At 43.2% G+C, this 22008-nt stretch overlaps 1 protein-coding gene across 16 annotated transcripts in view; it reads left to right on the plus strand.

Annotated features, from left to right (window-relative positions):
- The window catches only part of dlg2 (discs, large homolog 2 (Drosophila)), a 262715-nt gene that overhangs the window by 173847 nt on the left and 66860 nt on the right, over nt 1-22008 (plus strand). The gene's annotated exons all lie outside the window — the stretch shown is intronic.

Consider the following 22008-nt stretch of genomic DNA (forward strand, 5'->3'; position numbering starts at 1 on the left):
ATTTTGTCAGTGTGTGAAAAGCCTTAGCGGCCTGGGCACCAAAACCATTAGCATACACAGCATTATTAATTATTACCTGACAGGTGACAGAGGCCATAGAGCCAATAGATCAGGGACCTTGGATGGCAGTCAGCCTTGCCAAAGAGAAAGAGCACTAAACTAAAGAAATGATTAGACAGTAAAATGGACAGAACACTGCATGAAGTTCAAGTCAATACATGGGAACATGTTTTTGGTGATAGATTGGCTTGTTGTGTTTTCAAAGCAACTTTTTTTCATCACTTTACTCCCTAATATGCACAGTGAAGACTAACTTCTCCCTGTGGTTTATTTCTATTTTCTTTGTAATCTGGAGGGTCTTGTTTATGGCAAATTTGGCTATATTGGACCGAGTGAGCATCTAAAAATGCTGCTCAATATCAGTTTTGAATTAAGCACATTAAGCCCTGATTTCTTTGCTTACAGAAACAGACACTTCCCTTCAGTCACACTGCAGCTCTAATTTATGTGTCTCTATGTATTTCTGTAGAATGACGATGGTGGTTCGTACCTTCTAGGTAAGCAGGCCATCAGAAGCTACCTGCCCCCCCCCCCCCCCACACACACACACACACTCACTTCAAAAGGCAGTCTGGCAACCGGTGCCTCCAAAAGGCCACATTATCAAACACAACCACAGCTGTGCTCGGCAAACTTTGCTTTATTTCAAAGGGGCTTTGCGGGGATCAATTTAGCAGACAGCTGCTGTGTGGTAGAGAAGCATAAGATGCATCTGAAAGCTGCCGACGTAAAAGCAAAAGCTCCTGCAGAGCCTTTGATTTGTCTGTTCAGACTGTACTACAGTGCTCTTCATTCAGATTATTTTCAGTAGTGCTGTTCATTAAGATTGTTTTCCGATGTAGATTTTGTTTGATTGGCCCACCTCTGCCGAGGGACCTCTGAAGTGGATTGTGGGTAGGCTGTAGCAGAAAGGACATGTCTAGGCGACGAGATGCTTTGAACATGTCATTTAAATCACTGTTTATTAGCGGAGCCCACTCTAACCCCTCAAGAGCTCTCTGTTGTTGGCCATATGAATGTAGGTTACCTCATGGCTCTAATTAAAGTAGCAACATTCTGTTAATATTTTGGTGACTAATCTCCCAGGATACAGATTTCAGAAGGTGTCTTAGTGTGCTTGGTTCTTTTCATATTTTAAGTGCATTATATAAGACAATCTCCCCATCCTCCCTTAACTCAGGCGCAGATCAAGTGTTGAACCATAGTCAATACTAATATATCTTATGTTTTTGGCGTGGTTGGATGTGTCACTGCGCTTGAGTTCTCCAAAAAACTGTTTCACTCACAATAAAAGTTCAAAATGAGAAGGAGCAAGCTGTTCATAAATGATGACACCAACTGAAAACCATTCAACAAAATAATGAACATTTCTATCAGCCTTATCAAGTAAACACCAGTGCTCCAACTATTAAACACGGCTGCTTTAGCCTCCATCTAATTCGATTTGGTGCAGCCAATGGTAAAGTACATGACAGGTGGAACGCCAGGAGTTGCTTGTAGATTTGACAGCTTTAACGCAGTTCCAAATCCAACCCTGTTAAATCACCAGTAATGCTAGCTCCTATCTAACGGAACCCAGCTCCCTTAACCTTCCTTCCTCACCCTCCCCGGATCCGCTGGAGAAGTCTGTCCATCATAAATGATGCGGCATATTCATGTGTTTCTGGGGGGTGTGTGTGTGTGTGGGGGGGGGGTGGCGTAGAGGGACAGATTGGTTCTAATAGCCGGAATGGAATTGTTGGATCATTATCAAACACCTCAAGGACCTGGTTTCCGTGCGTTCGACATTGTTCCATTTATTGTGTGCTGCCAAGCAGCCTGCTCTGCTCTGTATTCCAAGCATGCTGATGCTCTCGTCCTCACCCTTACTCTCTGATGCGCCACATTTAGCTGTGGGCAGGGCTGCTGGTGGCTGTGGGGGGGGGGGGGGGGGGGGCTGTCTTATCGATGCAGGGCCAGAGTCGGATAATCCCCCAGCCACAATGAGGCGGAGAGGGGGAGAGCACGCCGGCTCCCAGCCACTCACAGTCCCACGGCTACTCGCTTTTCACAGCCCGGCCCACTTATCAACATATACCCAGACGAGGGGGAGAGAGAGAGAGAGAGAGCGTGAAGGGGGGTGAGGTGAGACTAGGACCGTATTTGTATAGGGATAAACTAGAATAAGGGTGATTGAAAAAACCCTAGAGGCGTTGGACTGTGGGGACAGGGAAGAGGAGAGGGCGTGGACAGTCATTCACACAGCAGGTAATGATGTTGGTGTGGTAGCCGGGTGCCGGTTCCCCATGGAACCCTATTCCTTGTATGCCCCCAACCCCCTCCGGGCCCGGTCACGTGACACCAGAAAGAGAGGGGAAAAGGTTTACACTGGCCTATTTGTGTTTTCAATTCACTTTGAAGCTGTTTCCTTTCCATAACATTTGCCTTGGGGCGGTCCGGCAGTCTTAGTTGTTTTACCGTTTTGCTGTGTTTTTACTTGTTTGCTCCTGTGCTGCCCTTTTTTCTTTTGTTTCTTTTTGCATGTGTATTTTTGTGAACTCACTGTGTGTGCCTGTGTGTGGGTGTAAGCGCATGCACGTGTCTGAGAGACTGGGGTACACTGTGGTGTGATTGGATCGCTCCCCCTCCAATGCTCCATTGATCGTCTCTAATCTAGTGTTGTCCTCCTGACAGAGCTGGTCCCCCTTTGGCTTTAATTATGTGTCTTTGTGATTTACATCATTGGACTGGCCGACTCCTCCCTTGACTAATCCAATCGGATCCACCTCTGTAGCCTGTGCGCTGCTCTCATCCAATCAGATATATTGAGTATGTGTCGCAAGAGTTGCATCCAGGCAGCTTTCCCTGTCCGGTTTCAGCCATCTGTCCAGAAGGCAAAGATCTCAGCGTAGGTCCACCCATCACCAGGGTACAAGAGACGGAGGCCAACCCCACTGACCTTGCCTCTCAGCTCTTCATGCTGATACAGAGCGGATGGAAGGAAATGCTCTGGCTTTCAAAACTAAACAGACAGTTTATAATAGCACAGGGGACATTTATCAGTTGTCATTTGACTGACAGACCAGCAGGCATCCCGGCGAACCAGGGAGCACAGATCAAGTCGGTTTCTCTTCCAGGATATATCCTCAGATGTGAGATTTCTGCTTGTTTCCCCTTATTGGATTTCAGTAGACAAAGTTGTGGGTTGTAAAAGTGGGTTCTAGGGACGTGGTAGTTAACATATATATTGAATTGCCCTTGATGAAATACGACTGGCTGAAGACCCCCGCTGGGTGGAAACGTGGATTGCCTGCTGGGAGTTGAACAAGCAGGCAGGAGAGATGAGCTACGTGCGGGTGAACAACATGTCACTGGGGGACAACAGCCATGGGGGGAGCCTGCCCAACTTCCAACCTTCCATGGATGGCCTGCGACCCTGGCTCCTGCCCAAGCGTCTGTCTGTAGATGTGTTGAGGAGCTGCCGCACGCCTGATCTCAGGTCCCTCAGGGGCCCCTCACAGATAACCTGCAAGTGGAAGCAGACCCTGTCCCAGAACTTGCTGAAGATGCACTGTAGCGGTAGTGTCAGCTATTCTCAGGTCAGACTTCCATATACTGAGTAAGGTGAGGTTCCCCCTAGGCACTGATCTTGGGTTTAGTTATGCATTTCAGCCCCGATAACAGTTTAGGATTTGGGACGGGGAAGTACGGGTCAGCTCAGAGGCTTCGTCCTCCCTGACTTCCCATGTAGGCCAGGTTTGTGCTGTCTGTTTCTGACAGTTGATTCATGCACTTCAACATTGATTGTGGCAAGAGAGGCCTCTAGATTCCTTGATGCTACCCTGGGGTTAGATGACTATGACATCTTTGGGTCAGCTCTTGGGCTGATTTTGGTGGGACAACCTGTCCTGTGTAGATTGCCAGTGGTCTGGACATTTCTCCATTTGTATATGATCTATCAGGCAGTGGAATGATGTACTTCAAATAGCTTGGAAATGTCTTAGCAACCCTTCCCAGACTCATGGGCAATAATCATCTTTGTTCAGATTGGTATTTTGATCTTGGCGTAATGTGTTACCACACACCCATCAAGTTTAGACCAAACCAGACCAAGTTTCTAATCTTTAAGATAGGCTAAGTTACTTTCTAATGATTTTGTAATTTTGTAACCTGTTTTGGTTCATCTGGCTTTAATTATAGCCAGTTTCTGTGATGGTGAAGGTAGGGCTATACTAACCTTTTCTGCTTAAGGAAACTGGAATTCTACTTATATCAATTGCATGAATTATTTGGAAGGTAACTTAAAAGAACTATGCTATGTACTGTACCCAGGCTCTCCACTATGCACTGTGCCTAAGAACAGCCCCTTGCCATGGTATGTTTGCAATGTACCACAGCCCCTTACAACTTATTTGTTAAGTATACTATCCACATCATTTGATTCTGCATATGCGAGTACCACTGAATTTTTGTCCCATGCCCAGTGTGTCCTCCATGTTAGGACTGCCTCAGTCTAAGTACAGATGTCCTAAAATGGACAACATACACACAAAATACCTGATTATCTCTCTGGTGACAGAGGCAGATGGCCATCTGAACCCTGTGACAAAGGTAGCAGGTCCCAGACAGGGAAAGGGACACTCAGGTGTTTTCTTGACAGTTCTGCTGGCAGGGGTGATGTCTACAGCTGGTGGTTGCCAATGGCTTGTTGGTTGAACCCATGCAATGTTGGTAGAACCTTTGCAATGCAAGGGTTGTGGATTGATTTACATGGGGAATCAGTACAAAGGAATATGAAATATTATATGAAATCTGTTCAACACTACCAAACAAGTGGCTTTGGATAAGAGGATCTGCTAAAAACTAAGTGGTACATGTCATGGTGCCAGCGTTATTCCAACAGATGTTTTTGTTCAACACATAACACACTGAGGTGAGGCAACAAATTGTGCTTCAATTCAAAATGTGCTTTTGCATTTCTGACATCTGAAGTAATTTTAAGCGAAGAACGCCAATGATCATTGACACAGAATGTTGCAAAAGCTAGCTTAAGAGACATTTCAATTGCTGTCCTTGTGAAGTAGATAGCTTTTTATTTGCAATGATGACACAGACATTTATGATTATGTCAGACATTCATTTCACCGTTACAATGAATTACATTCTAAAAGTAGTCTGAAATCCACTCTGAAGTAATATTTAGTGTAACTTTGTTTTTGGGTTTCATTGAGAAGTGCTTTTGTTCTGCCGCCAACACTCTTTGTTTGCAAAAACACAAAAAGGAGACTATTATCATACACTGTGAGCTGTGTACACATATTGGACGGGTTGATTTCTTAACCTCTCATCAAGTGACATTGTTTTGAAAGTTGCACTGATTGGATATTACTTTTTTCCTGGGTTTTTGAGAACTAGTTTAAGCCAGAGTCCTTTGCTTCAGTCAGACTCCACAATGAAAGCAAGTCTGGAGTCATGTAAACAAACCCAAATCTCAAATGTATTTGCAAGTTTATAATTCGGCTGATATACAGGATTGCTAATATTCTATGACCATAGTTTGTCTGCATCAGATATATAAGCACTAAGCTGATCATCAACATTAGACCTTTAAATCAGGGTTAAACGAACATTAAATAATGAATGTCCACTATGGGGTCTGACCAAGCGTCATGCTCTGCGTCTCCCCGCTGGCAAATCTCCCATCAGCCACCTCCACATCTCAGTACAAAACAGAGCCTCACCATTGCCTTCTGCTGTTAAATAATAATCAGCTTTTCATTTTGCATGCAGCTCTTCAGGTATGTGACATACGTACAACAGAAGCCTGTCTGCTTCATCATAATTGAATAACTTTGACCCAGGTCAGAACATCAGATCCACCATTCCTCTAATTACAAATTCATCGTCCCTCCGTTTTGGCAGGGCCTCGGTCAGGTCAGGTCACCTGATGTGCCCTGTTAAGGTCTTTAAAATAAGAGCTCAAATGGAGCTGGAACTGCTCTTCCTGCTGCATTTAACTGGCTAAGTGGTGGTGGTGTGCGTGTGGGCGGGTGCATGTGTGCGTACGTGTGTGCGTCCGTGGTAATGTTCAGAGACTGATTGTTCCAAGTCAGGGGTTCCCATCCTATCTAGCGTACCCACAAAACGGGGCACTCGCATCGCATCTGTCCCATTATTCTCAGGGGTAATTTTCTTTTTTATTGTCATACGTTATACAGATCTATAAAACTCAAACCTCTGCAATGACACATGCTGTTAAATGCCAAAGGCAGATACAACTCATACACTTGGGAATATCTTCTGTATGACATTCATAAGCTAAGCTACGACATTCTAAAGCCAATGAGTCAAAGAAGTGACATTTTTAAAATGTGAAATGGGGGGCCCTGGGGTAAACAGGTTGGAAACCCCTGTTCCACTGGGGTCTGGGTATACTTTTAAGAAAAGTGTTTTCAGTGTAGTTGCGTATATGTCTATTGATTTTTTTGGAAGAGGTCAAAGATTCAATGGCTAGCCAGCTCTGTTTCAACTAGTAGTAGCATTGTTTAGTGAAGTTACGTAGCCCATAGACCTAAAAGCACTGCTGCCACGGTCCCAGGAAACGCAGAAGCATTCACATTACGTCTTGGGTTGCGTTCTATCGGTGTACAAGGGTTGCGAGTTCACACTCAGATGGGGATACATTTTTCACTCTGGTTGCACATATCCCATGTACCGTGTGGTCAAGGTGTACTGGTTTCACATTGGGATGTAATGCTGTCATTCAGTTTTTCTCTCATCCCCAGGAGTTAAGCCTATGTTTGATTCATTTCCATCCATCTTTCCCTCCCTCTAGGAAGTGTGGTGGTGTACCCTGTTGCTTTGCAGTAACAGTGTGTGACTAAAAACCTGACATGTTAGTAACTTAAATCCCTGAGCCGACAAGGTAAAATGAGATGTCTGCTGTTCTGATAGTTTAACAGTAATTGCTCCTGGGTCGCCATCAATAGTGGCTTTTCCCATGACCATGACTTCAATCGCGTTTGTCTCGGGGAGTGGGGACAAAAAGCACTGTCCAGTTCACACATATATGACACATGTTGTACTGTACATGTCTACAATAAGTACACAATTACATCTATTATTATGTTCTTTCAAAAATCATTTTAAGCTGACTCTAAGATCCGTAATACAATGACATCACTTGTTAACTGAAGATAACAATCAAGCTACCAGTGCCCCTATGTGGAAGTCTAGGGAACTACAAGTTGCTCTCTCAATGCTCTGCTTAAGAGAATTAGAATAGCAATACTTGGTCTACCAAGACATAGTTGGTCTATTATGCTTCTTAGTTTATCTTCTATAATAATTTCTTGTGTTCCATGTCTGTTTCTTGTGAACACAATGTCAAACCATTTTGTCGTTTGGATTCGGTCCCTCTTTTTTTAGCTGAGGCTTGAAGACAATGCTCTGCTTCCATGTGACTGCAGTTAAAGGCCATGCACTGTTTAATAGAACGCCCTGAGGTAAATTACCTGTCATGTTTTGACAGGCTCGTTCACCTGGGTGACTGTCGAGGGGTCGCGTGGTTTGTGAGAGGAATGTCATTGAAGATGAAACTAGGGCTCTTAATTGTCTTACTGCTTGGGATAAAGAAACACTTACTATTCTGCCCAAGGGTGGGCAGTTAAAATCTTCAATAGGAGGATACTGGCCAAAACTGTTTCTAAATATATTAGCCCGTTCTCATTTCTATATGCTATCTATATGCAGGCCGTAGTTTGCCTGGTTCAGACTTTCCTCCAAATGATGAAATTAAAATAAGCCTTTCATTTGTGATTCTACTTAACTTATATTTTTTATTGTTTAATAGGCTCATACCATGGATCATTTAGATTTAGAGTTTTAGGATTTATTCTTTTTGTTTAGTTTGTTTGTGGAAGTTAGGCCTTCACTGTCCGTTACAGAAGTACTTGTTAAAAATATGTAGGAAGTACTGTTTGGTTGTTTTGGATGTATTTCCTATATAAACAATTGGAAATTTGGAGATGGAGAGCAATACCACCAACCAGCGCTTGTTTGTGAGAATCTTTTTGAGTTTGTAACTCAAATTAGTTTCGTTATAACACCTCAGTGAAAAAACTGCTCTGGAAATAATGAAGGTGCAGTGGTCTCTTAATTATTTCCGGAGCGGTATATGTACCTGTAATATATGTACCTTTTGGAAATACTAGCAACTGTCGCAAAGTGTGTTGATGCTGTAAAACATCTCAACCAACACAGTTGTGCCCCTGAGAACCATGTGACTTTCAACTTTCAGTAGTGAAGGTTTGACAAATAATTTTCTCACAGTGGCACCCTGCTCACTGGGTAACGGTGTATTCAAATGAACTAACAATATATGGAAAAACAAGTATTTACAAACTAAAAGCTTAGTTATATGGAAATAATATAGGGGATACTGTAGCAGCCACTACAATCAATGCTGAGTCCCGAGGATGAACATACAGAGAGCTATTGTGTATTCATACCACTGTGTCTGAGGACAGGATGATTGACTTTGGGATCTTAAGAATACACCGTGTTACAATTGAAATGTTTATGTTAATTGGTAGTAAGTGTTATTTCCTAATTGTTTATGCTTTATAAGTATAGAAAATTACTCTTGTTTTCCACAAACTTTGCTTTTGTGACCAGGACAGTGATATTTTGAAATGTACCTACAGATGTGCTAATACGTTTGCATACCCTGGCAGAAATTGTGAAATTTAGGCATTGTTTTTGAAAATAGGACTGATCATGCAAAAAAACTATTTTATTTAAGGATAGTGATCATATAAAGCCATTTATTATCACATAGTTGTTTGGGTCAGTTCATTTATTCTTTGTTGCCATGTTTTGTTTTATGATTGTGCCATGACCTACAGTTGAATGTGAATCCCATAAAAAATAAAAGACGTGTTTTGCCTGCTCACTTTACAAATGAGTTTTCATGTGTTTTCTTTACAAATGGTTCATATATTACCAATTCTCCAAGGGAATGCAAACTTTTGAGCGCAACTGTATTTTCTGGAACATTCCATATAGATTCAGTGCTTAGTAAATTTGGAGAAACTTCTGCCTTAAGCCAACGGTTCAATTTAGTTCCAGCTGCCTACATGGATACATACAGTATGATGATTATGGCTGGGAGGACATAGGAGACTTCAAAATGGTGGCATTCCTGATGGGTTTACCAAGTTACCCTTTGAGACAGCAGGGACACCAAGGCTAACTACCACAGGCGGGACTGGCCACAGCGGACAGAGTTCCCTGTGGGGAGGAAGAACATCAATTTCGAGCCAATGGTGAACCCTCTGAAGGTGCTGATGCCACCACTTCACATCCTATTGGGCCTGATGAAAAAGCTGTCTGAGGCAAAGGTCAAAGCTGGAGTCTTCGTGCGACCACAGATGAAGATGCTGGAGTGCCATGAATTCCCCAAGAAGCTCACTAGTAAGGAGAAAGTGTCTTGGAACAGCTTTGTTGCAGTGGTTTAGGGCTTCCTGGGCAATCACAAGGCTGAAAACTATGTGGAGCTGGTTGAGACTCTGGTTGAGAACTACGACACAGTGGGCTGTAGGATGTCCCTCAAAGTCCATATCATCTTGATATATTCAAGATCATGGGAGCGTACTCGGAAGAGCAAGGCGAGTGCTTCCACCAGGATAGACTGCACATTGAACGCCGCCACCAAGGACAGTATAACCAGAACATGATGGGAGACTACATTTGGGAGCTGATTCGTGAAAGTGATTTACAGTATAATTGTAGAACTTGAAAAATTATTGACTTCTAAATCTTTTGTAGTAATTCTTGTATTACTTTAATATAAATACATGTTAGTTTGGATTCATATGTTGTTTATTTCTGACTCTGTGTGAATGAAAAGTCAAATTCAATTGTTTTCTCATTGGAAATAGCTACATTATCACATATATCACTGTCCCGGTCACAAAAGCAGAGTTTGGACAAAGTGTGTCACTGAAATATAGACAGGTATGACAGATTGGCACTCTCCAGGAGAACTATTGCTTTGTGAAATGCCCTGGGGTGATTATTCCCCTAGGTGCTTATGTAGAAACTTCCCTTCCCCTAATCCTAGCCTTAACTAGAACATTTTATACTGAGCCATCATCAGTCTCTAGGGGCAACTTCACCCTCACTGGTCACAAAACTGTGGCCGGCAGGGGGCACTGTTGAGCTCTGGACCAGTTTTCAGGAGAGCAGAATGTCGTCCGACCCCAGTCCTTCCCCCGTCACTGATGCTGTCAGACACAGTCAGTGTTCGTTTACTCCTGTCAACCCTTTATCACTAATTAAACCCCCGAACTCTGAGCTGGTGAAGATCCACAATACGTTCTGCAGGAAGTGTGGAACAATCTTTAACAGATAATCACATCCAAAAAAACTTCTGAGCTGGTGAAGATCCACAATACTTTCTGCAGGAAGTGTGGAACAATCTTTAATAGATAATCACAACCAAAGAAACTTCTGAGCTGGTGAGGAAGCTGACTTTATCTTACATTTCACATTGGCCATTAGAGATATTTTTAAGTTACATTTTCTTGACTGTTCCATGGCAGAGTGACAAGATTTGTATGATATCAGTTTTATAACAGAATGATTAGAAACATTTCAGGAAATGAAGCTTCCTATGTACTGGTTTACTCTTTCCATTGGTGTCACAAGAATATGATTTCGATTTATGGGAAATAGTGAATAAGAAACTACAGATCAAGTACAAAGGATTAGTAGGGTAAAGAGTGCAGACATTAAAGTTAGACTGCAAAAGTGTGTTAGATTGTGTGTGTGTGTGTGTGGTTGTCTATGTGTGTGTGTCTGTATGCAAGTGTGTGGGTGTACATTCATACATGTTGATTGAAAAAGTGCTGTGAGAGCATTCATTATGCATTAATAAATTAATTGTACAATGGTGACCAAGGAAAGTGTTATGTTAAGAGGATCTCAAATGAAGGACTTGGATTAAGGTCTGACAAACTGAAGCTCGTCTAATATTTGAAAGGTATTTATCCTAAGTGTGCAGAGACTCTATCGCAAATGAAAATGTAATACCATTAAATTAACAACAGACTATCATGTTCACCGTATTGATAGCTGGCCAGCTTTTGTAGGACTGATTGGGTAGGAAATGAATGCGAAATGATAGAAGATGGAGTTTCAGCTGTGTACTGGAGCAGATTCAAACCCATGCTGCAGCAGTACATGCCCAGAGGAGGCTGTGTCTCAAGTCACTGGACCAACGAGGGCACACAGAATATGTGATACACGGTTCTGAGAGTCGCCGGTCATGTAGAGGTCTTTCCTGTCCTGTGTGGTTTTCACATGTTGTAGGCTCTGGTTGAACTTTTGCCTCGTAGACACCTCTTACCTTTTATAGCATTCACCATGCATCGGGTGGAGAAGACCTGGCCTTATAACAGGTCAACGAGCAGGTCAGTGGCTAGGAAACACAGGTCCTGGAGTGCCCGGTGTGTTCATTTGAAGCACTTACTGAACTCATCTGGTTGCTGAATTGGCCAGATGTTGTGCCTAGTTGGAACACTCCAGGAACGAGGTTGCCTGCCTATGCTCCAGGGGCAACTTCATCCTGCTCTGTTGCAATACTTATCTCTCATGGTTGGAGTAGGATCTGGCTGCCCCTAATTGCTAATCTCAGTCAGTTTTGCATTTAGCCCTCCTAATATAGTTGTTATGGTTGGAATTGGTGGAGTTTGAGGTTATCCTAGATCTGTATAGTAGGCATGCATAGGGTAAACTCCGCCCCCAAGCCTCAAACGCTATACGCAAATGATTCAGTCACCAGTGCTACTGGGTCTGATTTCGGCGGTTATTGTGTTTTCTATCAGTAGTCAAATCCACCTATTGTGACATCTCTCCATCAATCCTATTTTCCATCACACTTATTCCACACACGGTAGTATTTTACTTGTTTTACTCTCTTTATGAACATTTCTGGTCATTTTAGTACACACACCTACTCGAAATTCTTAACCGTAACATTAATGCAAAACACGAAACATTAACCTTTACCCTAAACCTAATCCCTAATCCATTACATTTTCACGACGTAATGGGTCGAACCCTTCTCCATCCCATCCTGGGGTTGTTCAACTGCACGCCAGTTGCCTTGCTCAGGTCTTAGGCTAGCCTGCAATCTGGAGGCCACATACTGTAAACCCATGTATATGTAGGTGAGACTTATAAATATTATAGCCACCCACCTGCTCGTGTATCCCAGGGTGACAAGGGGCTGGTATTTGAGCAGCTTGTCTGAAAATGTCTGCTCAGTTTAACAGGTAGGTGAGCAACCTACTTCCAAACTCAGCACCTCCCACTGGCCTCCCCCACCACAGCAATATCAGGCTAGAAAATTAAATAGAAAATAGAAAATAAATCATTTGGGTCATTATCAAACCTGAATATTGGTGTGTTTGTTGAGACCATCTGTTTCACATTGTAGCTACCAGGTCATGTCTAGCAGCTATTCAGCTATTCTGTTACTATTCAAACCACTTTATTGTCTTTTCTACTGGCTTAGTATTCAAAAGAAAAATACTGTGGCCAGAAGTGATTTCAGAAGTATTAAACGGCACATTGTTTTTTACTGATACGAAAACTATTACTGATTGAAAACAAAAGAATCACCTCAATCAGATCAAGTAGCACTGGTGACTAGATTTTTTGCATGTAGCGTTTGCGGCTTGGGGATGGAGTTTCCCCTGCGCATGCTTACTGTACAAATCTAGGATAACCTCACCCTCCGCCAGGAAGTAACAAAATAATAGTGCCAGGTTAAAGTTGCAGGGATTTGATGCCACAAGCCGGGAGTTCAACTAACAGTTGGAGTAGTTTAGACGTGAGATGACAAGTGGCTCGATTGAGACCAGTGTTGCTTCCTGTTGAGTCTGAACCCAAAAGAATGAGTCATGCCTCTTGTTATTTGGGAGAACAGAAGGGTTTTTTCTAGGTTGGTGCCAAGGTTCTTTGTGTTCTGTGAGGGCAGACACCTAGAAGTCGTCAGTCATGATGGAGTGGTCTTGGAGTTGACAAGGCTTCCCATGATGGAACAACAATGTCATGTTGAGCTTGGGTTAGTGGGCCAATATCCAGCAGAGATTATTGCCAAGCACACAAAGATGCGATTTTCCACCTGGGTGTTTATTTTTTTATTTTTGAGGGCTTTGTTCTTGGACAGCTCTGTCAAGGGATCAGGCTAACCTAAAAGGGACTGTCCAGAAATGAGAGCCATGTTTAGGTGTCTCTCTCTTCTGGGACTCCCAAAAACACATGTCTCAAGTTGATACTTCCTGTGGCTGGTCAAAAAATACATGTGTGAAATACACAAGTGTGAAAATATAAATGATGTTTACCATGTAACAAGAATAAACCTGTAAGTTGTAATTGAAAAGAAACCTGTTAAATCTACTGAGAGCTGGATTGTTTCTCAGCACATGCCATACCTAAGCATGTGATCTTGGCTTGTCTGTAAGTACATAAGATGGGAAAGTAAGCATTATTTAGATGAGAATGTAAATTTAGCACATTTCTTTCTCTTTTTTTTTCTCTTGTAATTCTAAAATGCTCTATATATTTTCTCTCCATAGTGTACACTGGAGTAGATTGAGGCTTTTGACTCCCAAAGTTAAATCCATTTATTAAAAATATATAGTACAGGAGGTGTAAGTAGTGTGTTTGAAGATATCAGAAATAAGTGGGTGCCTTTGACATTGATGAGCCCATATTTCACCGTATTTCTTTGTCATAATTGCACATTGTGCTTATCTGATCTAATTGCTCGTAGGAGTTCTCCTGGCAATTTGATAGGCTGGTACACTGCAGTAGTAGATGTCAGTGTGGGGCATGAATCTGATCGAAAAGCAGCTGGATAGTTTAGCCTGAGCGGTTTAGCATCAATTACTCTATCTAAAGCCCTTAGCTTGTGATTAAATCTGACACTGGAATTTAAAAATAGACTATTCATTGAATTGGTAAGAGCCAGTGACCTTATGCTTGCCAATGCATGCTTCATTTGACCATCTACTTCATTGGCTGTTCAGTCAGCCATGGAGGAGTGTGTATTGTGCTTTGTCATTTATATAAATAGCACTTTAACATTGTTAATGTCAGGAAGTAACTGGGTGAATTAAATGTTTCTAATGTTGCGTCATTGCTTTAAGTGACAGATCCAAATGTGCAAAAAATTTACTGGATTTGAATTTGTTACTTGCTGGAGAGACAAAAATGTTTTCCAACATGGGTATAACCTCTGGAGCTGGGTACGAAAGCAGCAAATGGAATTGAACTGTTAGGTTCTGTGTCCACCAGGACCGATTTGTACTGAGGCTCTGGTCTTCAATTCCCACCTGTTTGAAGCATAGATTGCTTCACCCTGGTTTCACAGTTGCTGTCAATGAGTCATCTATTGACGAGGAGCGACCAGCCAACACACGGCCAGCAATGCAGAAACGCTTAGCCTGCCCCTTCTCTCTTAGCTTATGTCTGTTCCTTCTCTCAGACTCTATCTCCCTCTATCTTTTTGCTTCTTTCTCTGTCTTTATCTGTCTCTCCCCTGTGTTTCATCCCCGCTTTTCTGTCGTTCCCTTTATTCTGGACTTAGTCCCCCCCCCCCCCTCTCTCTCTATCTCTCTCTCACACACAGCTGCTGCTGCTGTTGGCTCTCACTTTCCTATCATGCCCGGGTCTGTAACAGCAGCCCAGGCAATCATTGGCGCACGCACACTCCCAGCTTGTGAAGAGACTCACACAGACACACACACACACACACGCGAGCTCTCTCTCAGCGCGGGAACACGCTCGTTCCAAACCGAACAGTGCCGTTCGTTCGTTTACCGCCACGGAGGACCGGAGCCTCATTCACAGAAGACAAGAAGTCTTAGGGAAAAGAGCAGCCGGGGTCAGTGAGGGATGACGGCTCCCTACCTGAAGCGTCAGCAGAGCTGCTGTGTGGACGCGGATCACGGGGGCTGCGGGGATGTGCCGTGCTCCTGCGGATGGCACCACCAGGCGCCCCAGGGATACCACTACGGTTCAGCCCCGGGGGTCGTCACTCTGCCCCGCCAGAGGGGTCGTCTCGCGGCGACCCGCTCAGAAAGCTCCTGGAGGAGCCCGGGGCGCTCTGCGGCTCGTGCCAAAGGGGGCAGCTGTGACCTGTGGTCCGAATGCGGCTGTCCTCAGGGTCAGAGCTGGCAGGATTACTACCAGGTAACCATCCGCGCAGCTTTGTCCGGATCAGCTCTGAAGGGACCGTTAGAATGTGAACTCTAAGAGAGGATTGTATCTAGCTTGTGTCTGTGTGCGTGTGTGTGTGGTTTTAAGAGAGAGTGTGTTCCTGTTCCCTCTGGTTTAGTAAGGGAATGATTGTCAGTCACGGCTAACCCTGTCAGGAAAGGACATGCTGGATCTGGACCATACGTGCACTGAGGGAACTCTGGGGTTCTTGGCTGGTGTTGGAGTTGTATAGTTAACCGCTTCACAATATTGAGGAGCTATTGTCTTCATGCCAACAGGCTTTGGCTCAACAACAGAACAGTGTCTAAACTACAATACAGAGGTTTGGGTAGGGTTGAAGAGCCCAGACACAGAGATGCTAACTGAGAGATGTAGGCTGAAGTTGCTGATCTTGGTTCACTTTAGTTTTCCCAGCAATAATGGAAGGTGATCTTAGGTGTGTACCTTGGGCAACCTTCTGCTCGGGGAGGGTATTTCCCCTGTAGGCATGACAATCTAAAATAATATGTGGAGAATGTGCTGGACAGAAGATGCGCTCTTGACTGATATGTAAAGAGCATTGCTGTGGGATGGAAAGTGGCCTGTCTGAATCACTCTCCTCTTAGTCCATTTGCTTGGTGATGTTGATGAAGTGGATACTCTGAAACAGCCTGTTTACACTCATTTAGGTGTATTGTGTTACTGACTCATTAAAGTGTTCTTAGGACTTTGCATGAAAGCGTCATAGCTCGGTTTCATGAAAATGCTTTTAGTAACCTACACAATCTCTAAGGTGAGACTTTAGTGGTCAACACATCGTCACAGATGAACACTTGGAAATATGAATGTGTTTTAGTTCTGGTTATTTGTACCAATACATCTGGGTTAATCATGGGAACTGGAGTAATATTTATTGAGCTGCTTTTTTGTTTTAATTTGTCTAGCCTGATATTTCCTTGGCTTAGTCAGAAAGACTCTCACTTCCTCTGCGGCAAAATCCCAGTTAAGAAAACTGTCTGAAAATATGTAATTTCAATGACAAAACCAGTCAACTAGTAAATTGTGTCAGTGATGGAGTTTTCTTGGGGGAATCTGTCTATAATTTTTGGTTGCTTGGTTATGTATCCGTCATTGACCGGAACAACAATTCAGACACTGTATATTAACAATAATCAAAGAGATAACTTCCCATTTCCAAATAGCTAATACCTTCTACTATAGGATTGTGTGTGATGAATAATTGAGTTCAGCTCCATGCAGTGCATGTTTTATTGGTCCCATGAATAATGTTTGTGCAACCGTGGCACAACTGGAAGTGTCATGTGAGATGTGTGCCAAGAGCACGTAATGTGGGAACATCCATCATCTTGCTCAGGACCAAGGCTACAGCACTGCAATGAGGTGCTGCAGCCCTCTCATTTTACTGGGGTTTCCTATTGATTTATGGAGCTAAACAGAGAATGGCTGCACCTTAGATGGGACCCTATTTCATGTCCCGGGTCAAAATTGAGCACTATATTGCCTAGCAAATAGGGTGCTTTGTGGGTCACAGAAAATCAGTACATGAGAATTGAAATAATGTTGAAAGTATGTCCTTTTTTCTTTGTTCTTTTGATGGTAGATTAAGCAGTGTGACGTAGATGCCCAAAGTAGACAGCAAACAGAAAACAGGGTCAGTTTCTGTAACAGCTAAGACTGTGGATGTGCAATGTGATCATTCTCTGCTGTTTCGGTTCCATGGCTGCTAAGTTGGAACCTCATGAAGCAAACATGTGCTTGTGCCAAGAGGATGTGTGTGAATGTACGATGGTGAAGTCCTTCCATCGGATTGCAGGATCAGCGCTCCTGCTCTTGGCAATGTCATTTCCCTCCGTCGACCTTGCATGTCTTCTGAATGTAAACTCAATCGCTAGACCTTCGTCACCAGGATTTGGAGAACATTTTAAAAATAGAGGAGAGTTTTTGTTGAAAGAGCTGTGGGCAAGACTCGAACCCACCCAGCAGTCTGTATGTGTGACTGTGGCAGTGGCCCAGACTGCTGCCCTAACCGGGCCTTGACAAATGGCATGAGGATACATGAGGAACATTGATTTGGAAGTACCCCTCTCTAATTATAACTCCTCCATTTAACCTGTTCTCGAAGAGACAGGTTTTTGCTTTGCCTTGATATGACATTCTTCTCTTTCACTTTCTCAGATTGTTGACTGTTTTTCCATTTGAACAAATGCTTGTAAATTATAGATTTTTCTTTTTATGCATGTTCTGCTTTACATTGGTTCACCGTTAAATTATTGATAAAATGAACTGGAGTGCAAGGCTTTACTGAGACACAGGATTGCAGTTGACTGGGGTTCTCAAAATCCCATACTGAAGTAACAGCTTAAGATAAGTCTCAAAGGATACATGGTTTCCTAGGGATTATTTGCACAAGAAATGCTTAATGTTCATGTACATTATTTGCATGTGTAAACAGTGAAAGGGAAAGTTATTGGCTGCGCCTAGTAGGCCTATAGCTATATATCTATATATAGTGATGCTATATAGTTGTGCTGTGAAACGATTAAAATACATATTGCAATTAGTCACATAATCTTCTGTAGTTATTTGCGATTAATCACATTTTTAGAATGTGTTCAAATTTGGCCTTAAATAAAAAAACATCTGTTTAAAGTGCATTATGTTAAAGACATACTGTGTTTTATTGTGAACTATGGACAGTGCTTCACTTGAAATGAAGCGCAGGAGCTGTCCCCCCCCCGAACTCTGTCCATTATATTCCTAAATAGGCCCATTCAAATATAATTTTCCAAAACTAGATTTTTTTTTTTATCTGATGGGATTGAATCATTGAAATGGGCTTCCATATTTAGGTTTTTCCCTGTGAATGTTTGTACTATCAATTGATCAGAATGCTTAAAAAATATCCAGGAGATATACAACAGAGAACTAAATTATATTTACCCACTTTAGAGTAATTTATTTACCCAGGTACTGTACAGTACTTTGACTGAAAACATAATATAGTACTTTCTCCTGGACTATAATGACCTTGGGAGAGAATGCCGTGCCTAATTGAAAGCAAAAAAAAAAATAGTAGCTAACAACATATTTTATACTTGAAAAGATTGTAGACCCCTGCAAATACGCATTTATTTTATCTCTGTTTTCAGCTTTCTGCTATCCTCCATAAATCCATAACTGTTGGTGTTAATTGTCATCAGTAAAGAATAAACTCTACCTCAACAAGTGAAATGTCCCAAAACATGTTCAGTGCATCTGCATCTTGGTTGGACTTGTGCTCCTTGTAAAAGGTGCCAGCCGAGAGCCCTGTGCTCTCTTGGGCAGGATTCCTAGAGGTGTGCTAACACTCTCTTGGGCAGGATTCCTAGAGGTGTGCTAACACTCTCTTGGGCAGGATTCCTAGACCTGTGCTAACACTCTCTTAGGCAGGATTCCTAGAGGTGTGCTAACACTCTCTTGGGCAGGATTCCTAGACCTGTGCTAACACTCTCTTGGGCAGGATTCCTAGACGTGTGCTAACACTCTTGGGCAGGATTCCTAGATGTGTGCTAACACTCTCTTGGGCAGGATTCCTAGACCTGTGCTAACACTCTCTTAGGCAGGATTCCTAGAGGTGTGCTAACACTCTCTTGGGCAGGATTCCTAGACATGTGCTAACACTCTCTTGGGCAGGATTCCTAGACGTGTGCTAACACTCTTGGGCAGGATTCCTAGATGTGTGCTGACACTCTCTTGGGCAGGATTCCTAGACGTATGCTAACACTCTCTTGGGCAGGATTCCTAGACGTGTGCTAACACTCTCTTGGGCAGGATTCCTAGACGTGTGCTAACACTCTCTTGGGCAGGATTCCTAGACGTATGCTAACACTCTCTTGGGCAGGGTTCCTAGACGTGTGCTAATACTCTCTTGGGCAGGATTCCTAGATGTGTGCTAATACTCTCTTGGGCAGGATTCCTAGATGTGTGCTAACACTCTCTTGGGCAGGATTCCTAGACGTGTGCTAATACTCTCTTGGGCAGTATTCCTAGACGTTCGAAGTAACCACGATTCAGGATGCGAATGCCAACTCTCTGTAGCTGTATTGAGTCAAACGTTCTGGACAGCTCCAGCACAATTCAGATGACCATAGTCACTGGTACACTGTTGTAAAAAAGGTCAGTGCTGGTACCATGCTGTGGACTGCTCCTGCTCAAATGACTTGTGGTTCTGAGGTACAACAAGAAAAATGTGATGAAAGAATTAACAGCGCTAAGCATTTCAAATGAATTTTGACAGCCTTAGTATATTTGCAGTACAGTCCATAAGTATCTGGACAGTGACACAAGCTTTGTTGTTTTGGCTCTGTAGTACAGCACATTGGATTGGAAATGAAACAGTGATGAAGAGGTTAAAGGGCAGACCGTCAGCTTTAATTGAACCCTTTTTATATAGTCCCCCTAGCATTGCTCTCCAAATACATATGGACTGCACTATATATGTTGTAGAAATAAATATATAATTACATTTTATCTCTAACTAATCTGTGTTAATCCACAGACATAGTTGCTGAGTGACATTACAAAGTGAATACAGGTTGTATACGTTGTCGCTCAGTTTAAAACTCATAGCTAAAAGGACTGTGTTCGACTGTAGCGTATTCTAACGGGAATGGGGTTCTACTTGGGAGGCAGAGTGAGACTTGTAATGAAGAGGCTGTGTGTACTCTAACAGGAATAGGGTTCTACTTGGGAGGCAGAGTGAGACTTGTAATGAAGAGGCTGTGTGTACTCTAACGGGAATGGGGTTCTACTTGGGAGGCAGAGTGAGACTTGTAATGAAGAGGCTGTGTGTACTCTAACGGGAATGGGGTTCTACTTGGGAGGCAGAGTGAGACTTGTAATGAAGAGGCTGTGTGTACTCTAACGGGAATAGGGTTCTACTTGGGAGGCAGAGTGAGACTTGTAATGAAGAGGCTGTGTGTACTCTAACGGGAATAGGGTTCTACTTGGGAGGCAGAGTGAGACTTGTAATGAAGAGGCTGTGTGTACTCTAACGGGAATGGGGTTCTACTTGGGAGGCAGAGTGAGACTTGTAATGAAGAGGCTGTGTGTACTCTAACAGGAATAGGGTTCTACTTGGGAGGCAGAGTGAGACTTGTAATGAAGAGGCTGTGTGTACTCTAACGGGAATGGGGTTCTACTTGGGAGGCAGAGTGAGACTTGTAATGAAGAGGCTGTGTGTACTCTAATGGGAATAGGGTTCTACTTGGGAGGCAGAGTGAGACTTGTAATGAAGAGGCTGTGTGTACTCTAACGGGAATGGGGTTCTACTGGGGAGGCAGAGTGAGACTTGTAATGAAGAAGCTGTGTGTACTCTAACGGGAATAGGGTTCTACTTGGGAGGCAGAGTGAGATTTGTAATGAAGAGGCTGTGTGTACTCTAATGGGAATAGGGTTCTACTTGGGAGGCAGAGTGAGACTTGTAATGAAGAGGCTGTGTGTACTCTAACGGGAATGGGGTTCTACTGGGGAGGCAGAGTGAGACTTGTAATGAAAAAGCTGTGTGTACTCTAACGGGAATGGGGTTCTACTTGGGAGGCAGGGTGAGATTTGTAATGAAGAGGCTGTGTGTACTCTAACGGGAATAGGGTTCTATTTGGGAGGCAGAGTGAGATTTGTAATGAAGAGGCTGTGTGTACTCTAATGGGAATAGGGTTCTATTTGGGAGGCAGAGTGAGATTTATAATGAAGAGGCTGTGTGTACTCTAACGGGAATGGGGTTCTATTTGGGAGGCAGAGTGAGATTTGTAATGAAGAGGCTGTGTGTACTCTAATGGGAATAGGGTTCTACTTGGGAGGCAGAGTGAGACTTGTAATGAAGAGGCTGTGTGTACTCTAATGGGAATAGGGTTCTATTTGGGAGGCAGAGTGAGATTTGTAATGAAGAGGCTGTGTGTACTCTAACGGGAATGGGGTTCTATTTGGGAGGCAGAGTGAGATTTGTAATGAAGAGGCTGTGTGTACTGTAACGGGAATGGGGTTCTATTTGGGAGGCAGAGTGAGATTTGTAATGAAGAAGCTGTGTGTACTCTAACGGGAATGGGGTTCTACTGGGGAGGCAGAGTGAGACTTGTAATGAAGAGGCTGTGTGTACTCTAACGGGAATGGGGTTCTACTTGGGAGGCAGAGTGAGATTTGTAATGAAGAGGCTGTGTGTACTCTAATGGGAATAGGGTTCTATTTGGGAGGCAGAGTGAGATTTGTAATGAAGAGGCTGTGTGTACTCTAACGGGAATGGGGTTCTATTTGGGAGGCAGAGTGAGATTTGTAATGAAGAGGCTGTGTGTACTCTAACGGGAATGGGGTTCTATTTGGGAGGCAGAGTGAGATTTGTAATGAAGAGGCTGTGTGTACTCTAACGGGAATGGGGTTCTACTTGGGAGGCAGAGTGAGATTTGTAATGAAGAGGCTGTGTGTACTCTAATGGGAATAGGGTTCTATTTGGGAGGCAGAGTGAGATTTGTAATGAAGAGGCTGTGTGTACTCTAACGGGAATGGGGTTCTATTTGGGAGGCAGAGTGAGATTTGTAATGAAGAGGCTGTGTGTACTCTAACGGGAATGGGGTTCTACTTGGGAGGCAGAGTGAGATTTGTAATGAAGAGGCTGTGTGTACTCTAACGGGAATGGGGTTCTACTTG

Source organism: Esox lucius, chromosome 7 (genome assembly GCF_011004845.1).
Source record: "Esox lucius isolate fEsoLuc1 chromosome 7, fEsoLuc1.pri, whole genome shotgun sequence".
Taxonomy (NCBI): domain Eukaryota; kingdom Metazoa; phylum Chordata; class Actinopteri; order Esociformes; family Esocidae; genus Esox; species Esox lucius.